This window comes from Catharus ustulatus, chromosome 6 (assembly GCF_009819885.2).
Source record: "Catharus ustulatus isolate bCatUst1 chromosome 6, bCatUst1.pri.v2, whole genome shotgun sequence".
NCBI lineage: Eukaryota > Metazoa > Chordata > Aves > Passeriformes > Turdidae > Catharus > Catharus ustulatus.
In genome coordinates, this window is record NC_046226.1 from 42,967,567 (window position 1) to 42,982,662 (window position 15,096).

A 15,096-nucleotide genomic window follows, 5' to 3' on the forward strand; every position below is an offset into this window, starting at 1 on the left:
AGCATGGTTGCCCTATAAATATCCCACTTAAATACCTTAGAAAATCAAATGACCAGGAATGGGCATGGGTGTAATACAGAACTACCTCAGAGAAAACATCAATCTGTTTGCTAAAGTAAGATTGCATAAGATGTGGGTATTTGAAGTTTTTTGCAGCAAGACACAGAAGATGCATCTCAAATGTTTTCCTTGCCTCAGTATTAGCATATTCTGGAAATAAATTCCCACCTGTGAATAAATTGATAAATGCATATTCTCTCTGCATAGAATTGCCCCAGTCATTATGACAAGTTGTAGTTTGTTTTGAGGTTTTTTGGGTTTTTTAACTGACCAGCAGGCTTAATGACTGACTCATATCCTGCCATGCACTACCTCCCACCTAATACCATAGTGACAAGCTGCTCGTTTTCTTCTGTTCAAAAGAAATAAGGAATGGAAATTTAGTCTTTCAAAAAATGTGATAGTCATCAATGTCAGTATGGGTTAACTGACCTGGATGATGCTGACTACCTGTAAGATATACTCATTAACCTTGCAAGGTTACACATGGACTTTAAACATTTAGCACCTGTTAATTTCTGTTATATTAGCAAGCAAAAAAAATAACATTCTTTTCTGGAAGGCTTCCAAAGATGAAAACATATGGGAGTTAGCTGATTAATGCACTTAGACAAAATCTGTAAATCACAGAATTTTCCAAATCCACATGTTTAAGCACCATTTAAAATATCTCTTTGAGATTTTGTTTGTAGCATAAAGTCAGGTTTTGTGATGTTCTGATGTTGCTCAGAAAATTTTAAATTGAAGAATTTCAGCAAGAAAAATTTCTTGTGTTAACAATAAGAATTTCTGGTCTTAAACACATTAATTTAATGGGAACAATGCCAATGGTGCTCTGCCTACAAACAAGCAAAAAATCCTAAACTACCACGTTCAAGGACCAATCTGCATCTATCTCTCTAAAAGAATATATTTTCTAATACCTAAAATCTAGTTTATTTTTTAATATATATCCAGATTTTGTCAATTATTTCAAACATTTTTGGAGTTTTCTTTTATATAAATAGCTATTCCTTAAATCTTTATGACCATAAAACCTCCATGCCAACTACATTTAAACATTAAGGCATTTAAACATTACCATTTGTCATGATAAAAATCTATATACATAGATTATGTATCTTTAAAAAAGGCAGTAACATCCAATCTTTGATTCTTCTATCTGCAGTAGTCATGCAGGAAAAGAAACAGCAATTTGCATACAATTCTATGATTTTCAATAACTATGTGAATTCCTGAAAAAATATTAAGGAAAATTAATTCTGTAAAAAAAATCACTTTGGAACCATGTATTTAGTGTTTAAATTGTTTAAATATCAATAAATAGCAATTGATAGATTTTTATTTTGTTCATATTGATTTTTCTAAGAAAAATGAAGGCAGGAACACTAAATAAATAAACTAATTTGTCTTTAATTATAATATTTCTTGGGATAGGTTTTAATAGGAAGTTGAAGCAATTTTGCAACCTTAATTCTGTGAGAGATTGCATTAAAAGTTTTCTTTTAACCTAGTATTTTCTTCTAAATTTCTCTTCCAGAAAAAAAAGTGCTAGTGAAATGTATCATATGTGCTGTAGGATTATAGATGGTTAATTCCTGCTTCCAGATCTGTGCCTTCATGTATGGAGTTATTAAATGCATTTTCCAAAAGTGATGACTCATTGTAGTTGGCTCATCTTGGGAGAACACATTTTCACTGGAGTTTGATTTAGCAAATATTGCTGCGCTGCTTTTGCAAATAAGGCCCACTTGAAACATTTTAAGTGAAAGGTCAGGCTCCTTGACCTCCTGATTTTTATAAAATTTTTCATTTAGTTTTGAAGAACCTTTGGAAAAGTTGTCTTCATCCTCTTATTCTAATTTTATTAATATTAGCCCTTCTTATTGTTCAGAGACTATCAGTCCTGTGATTTTTGAAGCCAATAGTGCTCCTTATCTCCAACGTATAAATTATTTTACATTTTATACTTCCACCTACATGCACAAAGGTGTATAAAGGAAATACAATTTAAAGGAAATGCAGAGACAATTTAAAGTCTCAATCTAAGCTAGGAGAAAAGTGCAAGGAGAGAGAAATAAAAGGTCTGAATAACCAAAAAGCATTTAGTACAACTCTGGATAAAATCCAGACTTATGTGCATCACCTCTTGTGTTGTTTGTGTTGTTTTTTTTCCTCAGACTCTATTAAAAACCTGATGATTAGCTTCTTAAAACAATGTTTCATCTCTTACAGGTGTTTTATCCTGTTCACCACCAAAAGTAATCCCTTTAACAAGAAACTCTTTCCTAGACCCTTGAAGATCAGATGTGATTCAGTGAGGTGAGTATTGATTTAATACTGTACCATTCCACCTGGGAATGAAATTCAGAGAACTTTTAGGAAAACTTAGCCTAAATTATTGCTGAATAAAAAATAAATTATAATAATAAATTATTGTTAATGTATACAATAAAAATAGAATAAAAATTGGAATACAAATATTAAAAAAAACCCCAACTCTTTTAATAATCTTTATTCTTGCCATCACATTCACCACTTGTGATTGACAGCATTTCTTCTAATTAGTATGTCTAGCATGGGGTCAGTAAAGAATGAGAAAAGCTCTCAACCAGATATTTTTAAAGAACTTTTCAAAGGATCCTGCCCTGAGGGGAATAAAGTTATTTATTAATATTAAACCTGTTTCCTCTCATTGTCTCAAAAATATAGAGTTATCTTTTCCACTTGTAACATTTCCAGGGCTTCAGTGCAAATCCAATGCAAATTGGTCTTGGCTATTCTTCCACTTTATGCTTACTGCTTTATGAAGTGAAAATTATGGAACAATCTGTTATGGAATACTCTTTCAGTCGTTTTAGAAATGACACTACAGTGGACTAGACAGACTATTGGCCTTTTCTGGAGTGGCAGTAACCCAGTAAATTCCAAAAGAATTTCAAAAGGCTCATCACTGTCTGCTAGTGTTTCATCCATCTCTCTAAGATGATCCTGAGAGACGATTAGGTATTTCATATGCTCTTTAAATGATGCAGAATTTTAATGTGTATGTGGAGATAAAAGGGAGACCTGAGCACCTGATGAAAAAATCCAGAGAAAACAAGGTTGGAGACTTCTCATCCATCTAGTTTAAGTCAACATCTGTCAACGTACATTTATATTACAACATGGTCAGGGATCTTAAATTATTTACTATCAGCTATTGACTGCTAGGGTACAGAAAAGAATGATAATTATTTAGAGGGATGGGGTTTTACCCTGTTTGCTACCTTATATTTTCCAATCTGCCTTGCCTGGTGTAGTGCACATCATGTGGTGATTATGGGGTCAGGTCATGTGTTGACACTGCTGGAAGACTTTACTCTGTAATCCAAATAATGATGAATCCTTCCTGTTTAACACATGCAATATGAATAATTTCCATTTTACAGATAGAGTGGCAGGCATTCAGAGAATCAAATAGTCCATCTTGAGATCATGCAAAGACTCTGGAAATACAATTCCAGTGAGTCCTGGCTATAACACTTTTGATGCCCACATCACAGCAGTCCTACAAACACCAACGGTAAGAAATCAGATCCTTATATAATGTGCATTCTAGTATTTCAATCCATTTGAATTTAGATAAATCTGGGGGGAGTGGGGAGCTTATATTTATTGCTGGCCAAGGATAAGCCATTAGTAATTTAAGGGGATAAAAAAAAAAAAGGAAAAAGAAGGGAGTTGGAAAAAGAGTCACTATGAAAGTACAGGGTATTTTTTTTCATATTGACAAATGAGGATGAAGTGAAAAATTTTTTTTTGTGCAAAGACAATTCCCCAATGTTGGACACAGAAGTAGAAGATGCTGAAAATATTTAGTTGAACTAATTTATTTTATATGTGCCCGAAAGACATCTTGAAAATAAAAGCTATCCCCTTTGGAAATGTTATTTATGCCACAAAATTTTCTTATTTTCTCCATTTTGACAATTTGCCTTCTCTATGCGGCATTTCTTTTCCTCCCCAATTTATTGAAAGCTGTAACTTTCTTTGCCGGGTTAAAGACAACCATTATGCTTTTTGTGGTGAAAATTTAGAGATGTTGAATATAACCTTTTCTTTGGCTCAGGAGTTAAGCTGTAAATCTTTTTTGTGTACCAGGATTTCATTTTAAATATATGCTAATCATAAGGACAAGGGTTGGAAAATATGGCTGCTACGTTGTCTCTCATTAAAGTTTTGAAGCACATGTGGTTAGGATTTAATTCTCAATACAGAGAAATTGTATTTTCCAGTCACAATGACTCCACAGGAGAAGAAATTAGGATGTCTGATACATTCATCTCTGTGTCAAAGTATCATATTTTTGCTATTTAATATTCACTGAGGGGAAAAAAGGGCTGTCACACTACAAAGATATTATTTTCAAACAGATGGATCATTCCCGACCAAGTCTAGTTGTCTATATTCTTAAATTTTACATTCTCAAAAATTCAATTTAATAGAAACAGTCCTCCTTTTTTACTCTACTAACATTTTCCAACCTCAATGATTTTATAATTGTGTGATTTAGAAAACCAAATACATACTAAATGGGCCATGGATATAAAATGAAGAATGCTCTATTCTCATTTACACCTGCATTTATCTGGACATGGTCCATTGAAATCAAAGGAGTTATTCCTCCCTGTGGAATGAATTCATGACAGTTTAATGTCAATGGTGCACAGTCCTAGAAAGGAGGGGATTCTTCTCAGTCCGAATTCTAAGCCTGAAATTAGTGGCATAAGAAAATTACAGGATTTGGGTACTATTCTCAGAACTGTTATAGAGTGACAACACTTGAAATTTATATGTCCTAGTCAGAATTGCAACACAATTCCAAGAGCAAAATTAGGAAATGTTTACCTTTTTTCATGTTAGTAGCTTTTTCTTTCTCATATTTGTTTTCTCCAAAGCATCATTTATTTTAGAAAATAAAAGAGACCCTCGGCTAGTAAAGAGATGAATGCCAAGTACGTAACCCTCCTAAGCCACAGTGAATAAGAACCTAAGAGCATTTTAGAAAAAATATTTTTACCAGTTAAGTATGAGGTTTCTTATTTTCCTTTTATGTAAATACTTCTAAGGACTGTAAATTGCAGAATCATAGAATACATGAGGATGGAAGGGACCTCCTGAGGTCTCGTAGTCCATCCCCACTGCTCAAGCAGATTCCCCTGTAACAAATTGCCTGAGACCATGTCCAGATGGCTTCTGAATATTATCCAGGGGAAGACTCCACAACCTCCCTGGACAACCTGTGCCAGTGCTCTTACTGCCATAGTAAAAGATGTGTCATGATATTCAGAAGGGGTCTCTGGTGTTTCAATGTGTGCCCACTGCCTCTGGTTGCGTCACTGGGCACCACTTGCTCCATTCTCTTTGCGCCCTCCCTCTATGTACTTGTAGACATTCATAAGATTCCCCCAAGCCTCCTCTTCCCCAGGCTAAACAGTCTCAGTTCTTCCAACCTTTCCCCATAGGAAAGATGCTCCAGTCTGTTTTCTTCATGCTGCTTTGTTGGAATCTCTCCAGTCTGTCCATGTCTCTCCTGTACTGAGCAGCCCAGTTCTGAACACAGCACTCCAGGTGTGACCTCTCTGGGGCTGAGCAGAGGGGAAGCATCACCTCCCTCTACCTTTTGGCAATGCTTTGCCTGGTGCAGCCCAGGCTACCATTAGGCCTCTTTGCAGCAAGAGCATACCTCTTGATCAGCTTGGGGAATTGGTTGTGTCTCTGCATAAAGGAAACTTTGACAATATGTGACTTAGTTCCATAAGGAGGCATTCTAGAAAGTCTCTCTAGACAGCAAGCTGTTTCACTCATGGATGGTTAGCATGGAAGATGAAAATTTGTACAAATGTATAACAATTCTCAGTTTGTCCTATTACCCCATGTGCACAAGAAACATGCAATACACATAGAGAAATTTTGATAATGTGGTTCCTTTCAAATGTGAACAACAAACCCTGCTGTTCAGTTCCATCTTTACCAGAAACAGTTGTTATTATGATACTATGAAGAGATGAGTTTATTGAGCAGTCATGTACACTAGTGTGTGCCAAAATCATGTGCTGTGGTCTTTCCCAGATTTTCCTGGAAGGAAGATTTCTTTTCAAGCTGTTATTACCCAGTAGAAATCACCTGAAAAAAAATTCTCATTAGAACTTTAAACACCAGAAAAAAAACCCCAAAAACATAAAAATTAATAAATGAGGCAGTATCAGTCAGCTGCTAATTTTAATGGTATGTGGCTAATTTTAGTGCTTGTTGTATTAAAAGAATAGAACAATAATCAGTGAAATCACATGAACAAGTAATTATGTATTGTGGGCTCCAATTACAATAGAAATTTTGTAGTCTTTCTGTTAGATTATATTTGCTATATAGTTTGAGAGTTTTAGGATCTCTATTGAATTAATTAATTGATTAATGAGCTTGATTCTAGATCTGTGCAGTCAAAAGTATGTTTGTCAGCGAGTTTGATTCCCCTTTGAAAGTAATAATCTATAAGAGAATTCAAGTACTCTCTCCATAAGCTAGCAGATTTTTGTCAGCAAAACTAAAGAAAAATTAGAAAGAATATTATGTTCCACCATTTTCTTTACGATTTCCTCGTTTTTTGTTTAAAAGGAAGGTGAGGCTGTTAAATGAGAGGAAAATGTTGCAATTGCTTTTCACTTAGTCTAAGTAAAGCGGTCTGGTTCTACCGTTTTTTCCTCAAAATTTGGATATGTGTACTCAATTATAATGTTTCTCTTCAACTTTGTTTGGGGTCAGTATGCTTTTCTCTTAGGCTTTAGCCATGTTTCTCTTCCACCAAATGATTGGTTATTGTGAACATCTGGATTTTTCCACTGGTCTCTTCCAGTGTTGGTCATACATAGAGTGACAGTTCTACAACTGGCCTGCTGGAAAGGAAAACAAACCATATAACAATATTTATAACAATATGTTAATCATATTTATTATGTGAAGATTTGCCAGTATGTACATTTGAGTTTTTTTATCCTTCTGTACTCAGGATTAGGCAAGATTTGAGGCAATGGACGATCAATACTGTTTCAAGGCAGCAACATATAATGTGCTGCAGGAAAAACCTAACAGTTCTCTCCAGAGTTAATGATAGCCTTTTAACGTTTGTTTAAGGAATGAGTTATTGTGATGGTACCAAAATATTTGTTTTAAATGGGTTTCACACACATACCACATATATGCTTGTAAAGCAGATAATGCAGTTATATTTTCTTATTTGGAGTAGTATAAGGATATTTACTTTTTCATGTAGCGTGGAATGTCATTCTATAAATATTGCAAACTAGATTGCTATAAAGTTATGTTCTAAGACACGAATCACACTATCTTCTATGTTTATTAGGTGATAAAGCCTAATTGATGTATTAAAGATAACAAACTTTGAGATCATATCATAGTCTAGAGCATGTTGCAGTTTTGCTACATTTTTTGTTTAATCACATATATGCCAGCAAATATATTAATTTTATAGAGAGATCTGCAATCTATTTAAGCAGTTATCTGTTAGAAATGTGCATTTTGATGTCATTTGAAAATGTACACACTTCCATCATAAGTATCACTTTGTATCAACAAAGCAGCTATAGCGGAGTTTGTCTCTTAGATTCTGACTGGATGTCCAAAATTCTGTATCGTCTGTACCTGAAACATATGTGTTTGTTTAATTCACTTATAGAAACCTTTCCTTTTGCTCACAGATTCTTTAATAATAGCAGGAAGTTTTTCAGGAATTTTTTTGAAAAAACAGTGGAGGAAATGCATTAGACTGTGATGTTTTTATGCTTCTGGGAAAAGGAACAACCTTGTGGTTTTTTGGATTTTGAGTAGCAAAAAGAAAAAAAACTCTCATAAGACATTTGTAGACCCAAAATACACCAGCAGTATCAGTGAATCAGACAGGAACAAAATAAGCTCACCAACTGAGAAAAAGATTGTTACTTGTCAGCAACTTCATCTCCTACCCCACTTGTATCCTTCCCGCAAAAACCACAGAGACTTTTTCAGCATTTTTGAAAGACCGCTAGGTTTGGGTTATTTACTAGTGGTACGCACTCAGCCTTTCACCTATTGCAGGTAGTTTGTGTTTACCACTGATTTCAGAGATAGTAAGATCAGATGCTAAATGTGCCTGGTTCCAGTTGCTTAACTTATATCTAGTAGGTCCTTCTCACCAGAATGCCTGTTGAGTCAGTAGAATAAATCTGAAAGTCAATGTTAATGATTCAGTAAGTGTTACTTGACTGAATTCAGCTAGTTTATGGGTTTTGTAATTCTGGAAAATCTTCTAATATGACACAGAACTTAAACTTGATTTTATTTTCAAGTATGTCAATTTCACACAAAAGCTGAAGCCTGAGTAAGGATACTAAACATATCTTGACTATCTGAGAGAGGACTGAGCAAAGAGCTAGTTATATTACCATATGCATGGAATAATTCAGAGTTACTGCTTAATATTTGAAGTTTGCTATAATTATAATTGAAGCACCTGACTAATTCTTTTTTTGGGGTTGTGTGGAGGAGTTAGAGATATAAATAATATCTTTTGATTTTGAGAGAGACAAATGCCAGCACATACATAATCCGTATTCTGTTTACGTGAAGCGAGTCGTGCATCTGACCTTACACATGCAAAATTTTCTGTAAAATTTCCATTGAACTTAGATCCCCAAGAGAGACAAGACACAAACCCAACTCTGAGCAGTTTAGGTAACATAGATAAGTACATCTAACATACTTGGGTAAGCATAACAAACATGTCAGTACTTCAGTAACCCAAATTAGCGAGCCAGTTCAGAAAACTCTAAAATGTGTGTCAGAAGTCATTCTAATCAAACTGTGGCAGATTTGATAGGCGAGCCTAGATGTTGCATTGTTGCATTGGTGTCACAGCCTACTGAAGGTAGGACACAAACTCATTAAAACCTTGAAGCGGTTCAAAGGGCTTTTGCCCTTGAACAACTGCCAAAATGGAGTTTTAGGTAATTTGTATGTGCATACAAGTTTTAAACAAACATTGATTTCTGTAATTGGAAAAGAGATTGTCTTTCAATGCAAATTATTTTCACTGTTACAGTTTTTGCAAAGATAAATTTGTGCCTATTTCATATTATTATCGTGCCTCTGCATCTGTGGCCAGAGCTGGTACCTGTGAGTAGTGGTTTGCCCTGTACTTCTTTTGCAAAGACAACTTTATACCTCATTTCATTTTGCTGTCATTTACTCTGCCTCAGCGGCTCGGCTGGAACCTGCGAATACTGGTTGAACTGTCAGAATCAGGCAGGCTTTTAAGAAAATGAGTTTTGACATTCCTTTTCTTCAGATGATCCCTTGTTTTTCAATTACTGGTTTCTGACTTGGAGATTTCTTAAGGTAACCCTGAGTTTGTTCCCAGTCTGTCAAGCAGGTGGCAGCAATGCCACGTCGGAGCAGCTCCCGGTCCCTTTCCCTGACATCAAGTGTTAATGCGATTGACCAATCAGTGCTAAGATGATGGGAGGTAATTGGGTAATTGTATTTTACTGATCACAAGCAAAGAAAAAGGGACGGGGGGGGAGAGAAGAAGAGGGGGGGGGAAATTAAAAAAATTAAAAAAAAAAAAAAAAAAGAAACAACAAAACCTGAAAACAAACTGCAACAGAGGAAGAGGGGAGAAAACGGAAGGGAGAAGGAGGAGTACAGCCAGAGAAACCGGCCCTGGGACATTTGCAAATCCTAGGGTGCCACTGAAAGGTGGGGAGTAAGAGAAAGCCAGAGCGACTGGAAAGCGGAGCTACTCGCAGCAAGAGCAGCAGCTGTCAGGAGCTGGATATCCACATACATGCGTCCCTACATGCACACACGGCGAGAATTCAAGCCGCAGCTCAGAGGAGGAAGGAAGCGTTTCGGCTGTGCAAAGGGCTATGCATGTCAGGGATGAAACTAAAAGCTGAAAGAAGCGGCTGCGCTCCTGGGACTGTGTCATCTTGGAAGGGAGGGAGGCAGGAAGGAAGGAAGAAAAGGGGGAAGATAACTGGCATGTGGAAGAAGATGGGAGACTAACTCACTGCTGTGCAGAAGGGAAATCCAACTAGTACATCTGAAATACACCAGGCTCAGCTTGGAAATGAGATCAGACCTGCATTGAAACACAGGGAGGAAAAGGGAGGCAGAGACCGGAGAGCTTTTATCCTTCTTCCTGTCGCTCATTCCCTCTCTCTCCTCAAAGAAGAAATAGAAGTTTATCCGTCTCGGTGCTTCTGGATTCATATAGCTGCTGGACAAAAAATGGAGAGGAAGCTAAAATGAAAAGCAAAGTGTGCTTCTGAAATTTACAGCTAAGAGGACAAATCACAACTCGGGTTTCTTTGTGCCCCATCGGGGGAGTTCTAACGACTGAAGGATTTTTGAGAAGTGGGGGGGGGAGCAAAGGCAAGAGTGGGCGTTAAAAATACCCATCCCAAGTGTTTAAAAAATAACGAGGTGATGGATTTATTCATGACAGCTGGTGGGAACCTTGAATTTTTCTCTACTCCCTCCCTCCTTCATTTCATTTAATGTGAAATTATGAAAATGCAGAGGAGTTGGAGGGAAGGCAAAAGGATATAACGTGGAGTTTGAAACAAGGAGAGGGTGCTGATGCTGTGGATTGCTGGCTTCTTGCCGAAATCAAAAATCCAATTGCGCACTGGGTTGTGATTGGAAATCTAATCAGATCTTTGGAGAGGGGGGAGAGAGACTAAAAGTTTATTGCTTTGACAGACAGGAATAAAAATTTAAATGCAAAAGGAGATTCTTTTCTAAATGCGTGTGGGGGTATAGAGGAAAAGAAGAATGGGAATCCCCATTCTAATGTGGAGACACATGGATTGGATAATTGATAGTGCAGCCAAGAAGGGGGAAAAAGAAAATTGCCTGGCAAGACCTGGATCTTAAGTGTCACAACAAAATTGCATTAAAAGAATACAAATGGAGGATTGCTTAAAAGGAAATACAGTTATTTCTGCTCTCCAGAGAAAAAACAAATAGAGAGCAATGGGGAACAGTGGAGCCAGAGAGGCAGAAAACCTCAGAAAAAGGAAACTAGGCAAATGATCCACAGTGGAATGAAAAGTTTCAGGAAGCAAAAGGACCATTCATCCTCCTCAAGGATTTTTGTTTTTTTCCTGTTTGTTTAAACCATTATTCTTCAGTGAAGGCAACCATCTACATTAAAACTACAGAAATTTTAGCAGAAAAGTTGAAAGCCACAGAGAAAATAAAGGACAGAGAAGAAGAAAGCAAATTGCCAGAGGGGGAAGAGTTCAGCAGTATTGGGTTGGATTGGCACCTGTATGGACTGAAATTGCTGGGAAATTGCAATTGGATATCCTTTTTCTTTTATTTCCTTTCTTGTTTTTAATTTTGGTTTGGTTGCTGAAATGAAATAGTTTTCTAACCCCTCCCCCACCCTGGTTTTTCATAATCACTCGGATTTCCAGCTGGATAGTCTTTGAGGATACAGTGAGTACACTTTCCATTTTATTATTTTTTGGAAAAGGAAATGTGCCCCATTGCCTCTCCTCTTTCATCCTTATTCCTCTTTTCTAGGTCTTTCCCCCCAAGTGAATAAAGAACCTGGCCATATTTTGATAACGGCTGGAGGGGGGCGGCTGGGAAGAGGGAAGGGAAGGAATCAGGATAGAACTGAATTCTCACAGTGGCTCAAATTCCTAAAACTCAAGCCTTGGTAGGGTGTTACAGACAACCTGCCTGTGTGTCTCCATAGCATTTGCAAATGTTCACTAGCAAAGAAATCTTTTGAGAAACCCCTTACAGTGAGTGGGGGATGCTGCCTGATTGCCCAGTCTCTACAAACAGATTCAAGTTGCATGGAATTAGATGCACACAGAAGGTTTATTTATTTACGAAGTGTTTAAAATAGTTCTAGGCTCTAATTTGAATGCTGGTATCCAGTCTGATATTGCAGATCAATATGGTTTATTAAAAGGAACATTTTGTAATCAAGCAGGGAGGTGAAGGATGGCTTTTGGCAGGAGTGGGGGGTGTGGGGCAGGGGCTTTTAATGGGTTTTGAGGATGCAGCTCTGAGAGAAATGGCATGTTTTACCCTCCATTGCTAAGAAAGGATAGTAACAGGCAGAGAGAGGATATTCTTCTATTGAAGAGGAGTTTAGGGAACTGTACTGGCCACCCATGCCCTCTGGATCTCTGATGAAATTCTTTGTAATTTTGTGGTGAATCCTTCAGGGTCCCCTTGGACTTTCTTGGCAGTTGAAAGAGATTTACTTTGATTGACAAGCAGTGAGAGGATTCTGAGGTGTTAGGAGATTTGATTTTTCTTTTTTTTCCTTTTATTTATTTATTTTTTAAAATTATTTTTCTGGCAATGAAAATAATTAAAAAGTGGCTTGTAAACGGTGGGATTCACAAATTAGCAATGATGTGTAACAGACCAGTAAATATCTCTCCCTTCCTGGTGAAATGTTGTGTGGGAGTGTGGAATAAAGGGAGGATAACATGATGTTTAAAATAAAGGTCCATGTTTTCCTGTGGGGAAGAGTGCTACTTCTGTCCCCTCTCCTGGCAAAACTGCACAGCTCAGGGGTAGGGGAGTTTTTTTGTCCTTCCCCTTCTGTCCTCCCTCAGTTCTGCCCTCTTCAACCTTGGCCTTCACATGGTAAGGTTCCAGCTGAAGATATTAGGCCAAAAACTGGTGCAGAATGAGAGAGAGAAACCACTAATTAAATGAGCCCTTGAATAGGAAAATAGGAATATTTTTTGTTTTTTCTTGGGGTTTTTTTTAATTTTTTTTTTTTTTTTTTTTTTTTTTGTGGCAGGCAAGATGCAGAACTAGCTTTGCCATTCATTTTACTTTTCTCTAGCAGCAATATTCTGGAGAAGGGAAGAGCAGTCAGGAAGGAAAGAAGCGTTGGTAGATCCAGATTTTAGCTCTTTTAATTTCTGGCAGCATTTCTCACTTCACAAGCTGGCTGCATGAAATAACTCAAAACTGAGCTGTATTTTCCCTGGATAAATACATAAACCATTATTACCCCGCCTCCTTTTTCCCCCCCTTTCTTCATTCACTTACATCCCTACTGTTACTTCTTGTAAATGTCCTGAATCTTTTGGCATAATGGAAATGAGAACTTCTACCTCTCAAATGTGTCCCATGTGCTTCTGTTAGGAGGTCATGACTCTTAAACATTGGCTACTTGAAAAGGATTTCAATTTAGGGTTCAATTCTGCTGCTAAGGAAATCTCTGGGAGTTTTTGTTTGGCCACACGAACAAATCAGACCCTTTGTGCAGCTCTGTTCAGAAAAAGAAGGAAGCAGGCACAGCAAAAATTGTTCCTCCCAGCTCCAATTACTCTCATCCTTCTCAATACAGCTAAATCTTTTTAGTGTGAAGTGCTTTAGCCTCCTTTTTTTCTCTGGGCCCATGTTTCCTGGTGGGACACTAAATGGCTAATAAGTTTGTCAGCATCTGAAAATAAGAGCAAAACTCTCTCTTGTTCATTCCTTCATGTATCATGATAAGTCTGTGCCCTGTTGTGGGCTACACTTACATCAGCAGTTGCAGTAATAGAAAAGCTAAATTTATGTTAAGCTGCTGCTCAGTAATTACTGAAGGAAAAAAGAAGCTGGCTAAGGAAAAGGCATCTCCAAGCTTTTTCCTGGATTGCTGTCAAGTGAACACATAAACAGAAATTTTGAAAGAGCAACTCCAATTTTGGGCAATAGAAAGCTGTCTTAGGTGCCCCATTCATTTTGTACAATAACTTGCAGGAGTATTTTCTTGCAATGATAAGGAAGCACTGGGAAAATTTAGTCACCAGTTTGGGCTGAAATAGGCAAACCTTGTCAACATTAAAAAGCTAGGGATGTGTGTCTGCTTCCAAAGAGGCAACAGTTTCACACTTCAGTGAATCATTCACTTAATACAGTAGCCAAAAGACACATGGAACTACCCAGAGTTTAACTCATTCAATATCAAAGGGGGAATCAATATAGCATTTCTCAGCATTTGTGCTGAGGCTTATCCAGAGCCCAAAGAGCTGATCATAAATTAAATAGCCAAAGCATTCATCTAAACATCCAGCTAAGTGAGAAGCAACAAATCTCCTCTACCAGAGGCTGGAGCTGGCTGTGTCTGCTGCCTCCCTCACAGGTGTCTGAGCACAGGTGTGTCATTCAGTGGCATATGCTGGTCCTGAGAGCTGTCTCCTCTTCAAACCATGGATGATATTTTTGGTGGTGACCCCAGGCAGCTGGGCTTTTGGCACTGTACAGGGAACCATTATGTGTGTATTTAGGCACTAAATGCTTGTACAGGAGGAAAGATAAAGCTGTATTAGAAGGCCCTGCTCTGTTTGGTCTAATTGTTTTCCAGAAGGTCAGAGATCACATACCTCAAACTTCAGGCAAAGTGTAAATTTTTAATGCAAGGGGGTGGCTGGTCTGTATCTTTCCTCACGTCAGGAATGATTTGTACTGATCTAGAATTGAAGCAGGTTCAGTTTGCTGGAGCGGCAAATTGTGTCACAATATCTCCCAGTCTGGTACCACTGACAAGTGAAAAATGGGTTTTCAAATTAGGTGAGACCCAAGAAAAAAATGTCTAGATGTGAGTCAATGCAAGCAATTGTGTGGGACTGGAGAAAAACAAAGGGATTCCAGAGGTGTTGCTATGGCTTCCTATATGTAGGCTTTAAAATTATTTGCCTGTGACCTAAAAAGCTGTCACCCATTCAGCATAAAGATTCTTGCTGTTGCAATACGAGGCAGGAAGATTTTGGATGGAGCTCAGGACAGGATTTTAGCACATTTAGAGAGAGCTTGGTGCTGGTGAAAAATGCCAAGCTAGGCTATCCAAGTTGCAGTACACTCTCTGAAGGAGCGCACTGTGCACAGCAGCAGCGTGAGACAGAGCCTCCGTCTCGGTCTTCCAGAGTGGCTTCGTGTTGGCTTGGAGATATGCTTTTGTTTCTGATG

At 37.6% G+C, this 15,096-nt stretch overlaps 1 protein-coding gene across 8 annotated transcripts in view; it reads left to right on the plus strand.

Moving 5' to 3' along the window:
* The window catches only part of LRRC4C (leucine rich repeat containing 4C), a 498,621-nt gene that overhangs the window by 396,087 nt on the left and 87,438 nt on the right, over positions 1-15,096 (plus strand). For 5 of the 8 annotated variants that reach the window (XM_033061880.2, XM_033061881.2, XM_033061879.2 and 2 more), the window contains 2 exons: positions 2,296-2,382; positions 3,492-3,625. The gene's annotated coding sequence lies outside the window, so the exon portion shown is untranslated. Of the gene's footprint in view, positions 1-2,295; positions 2,383-3,491; positions 3,626-9,721; positions 11,602-15,096 lie in introns of those variants that run through there. The other 3 variants (XM_033061885.2, XM_033061887.2, XM_033061886.2) reach the window with 1 other exon arrangement.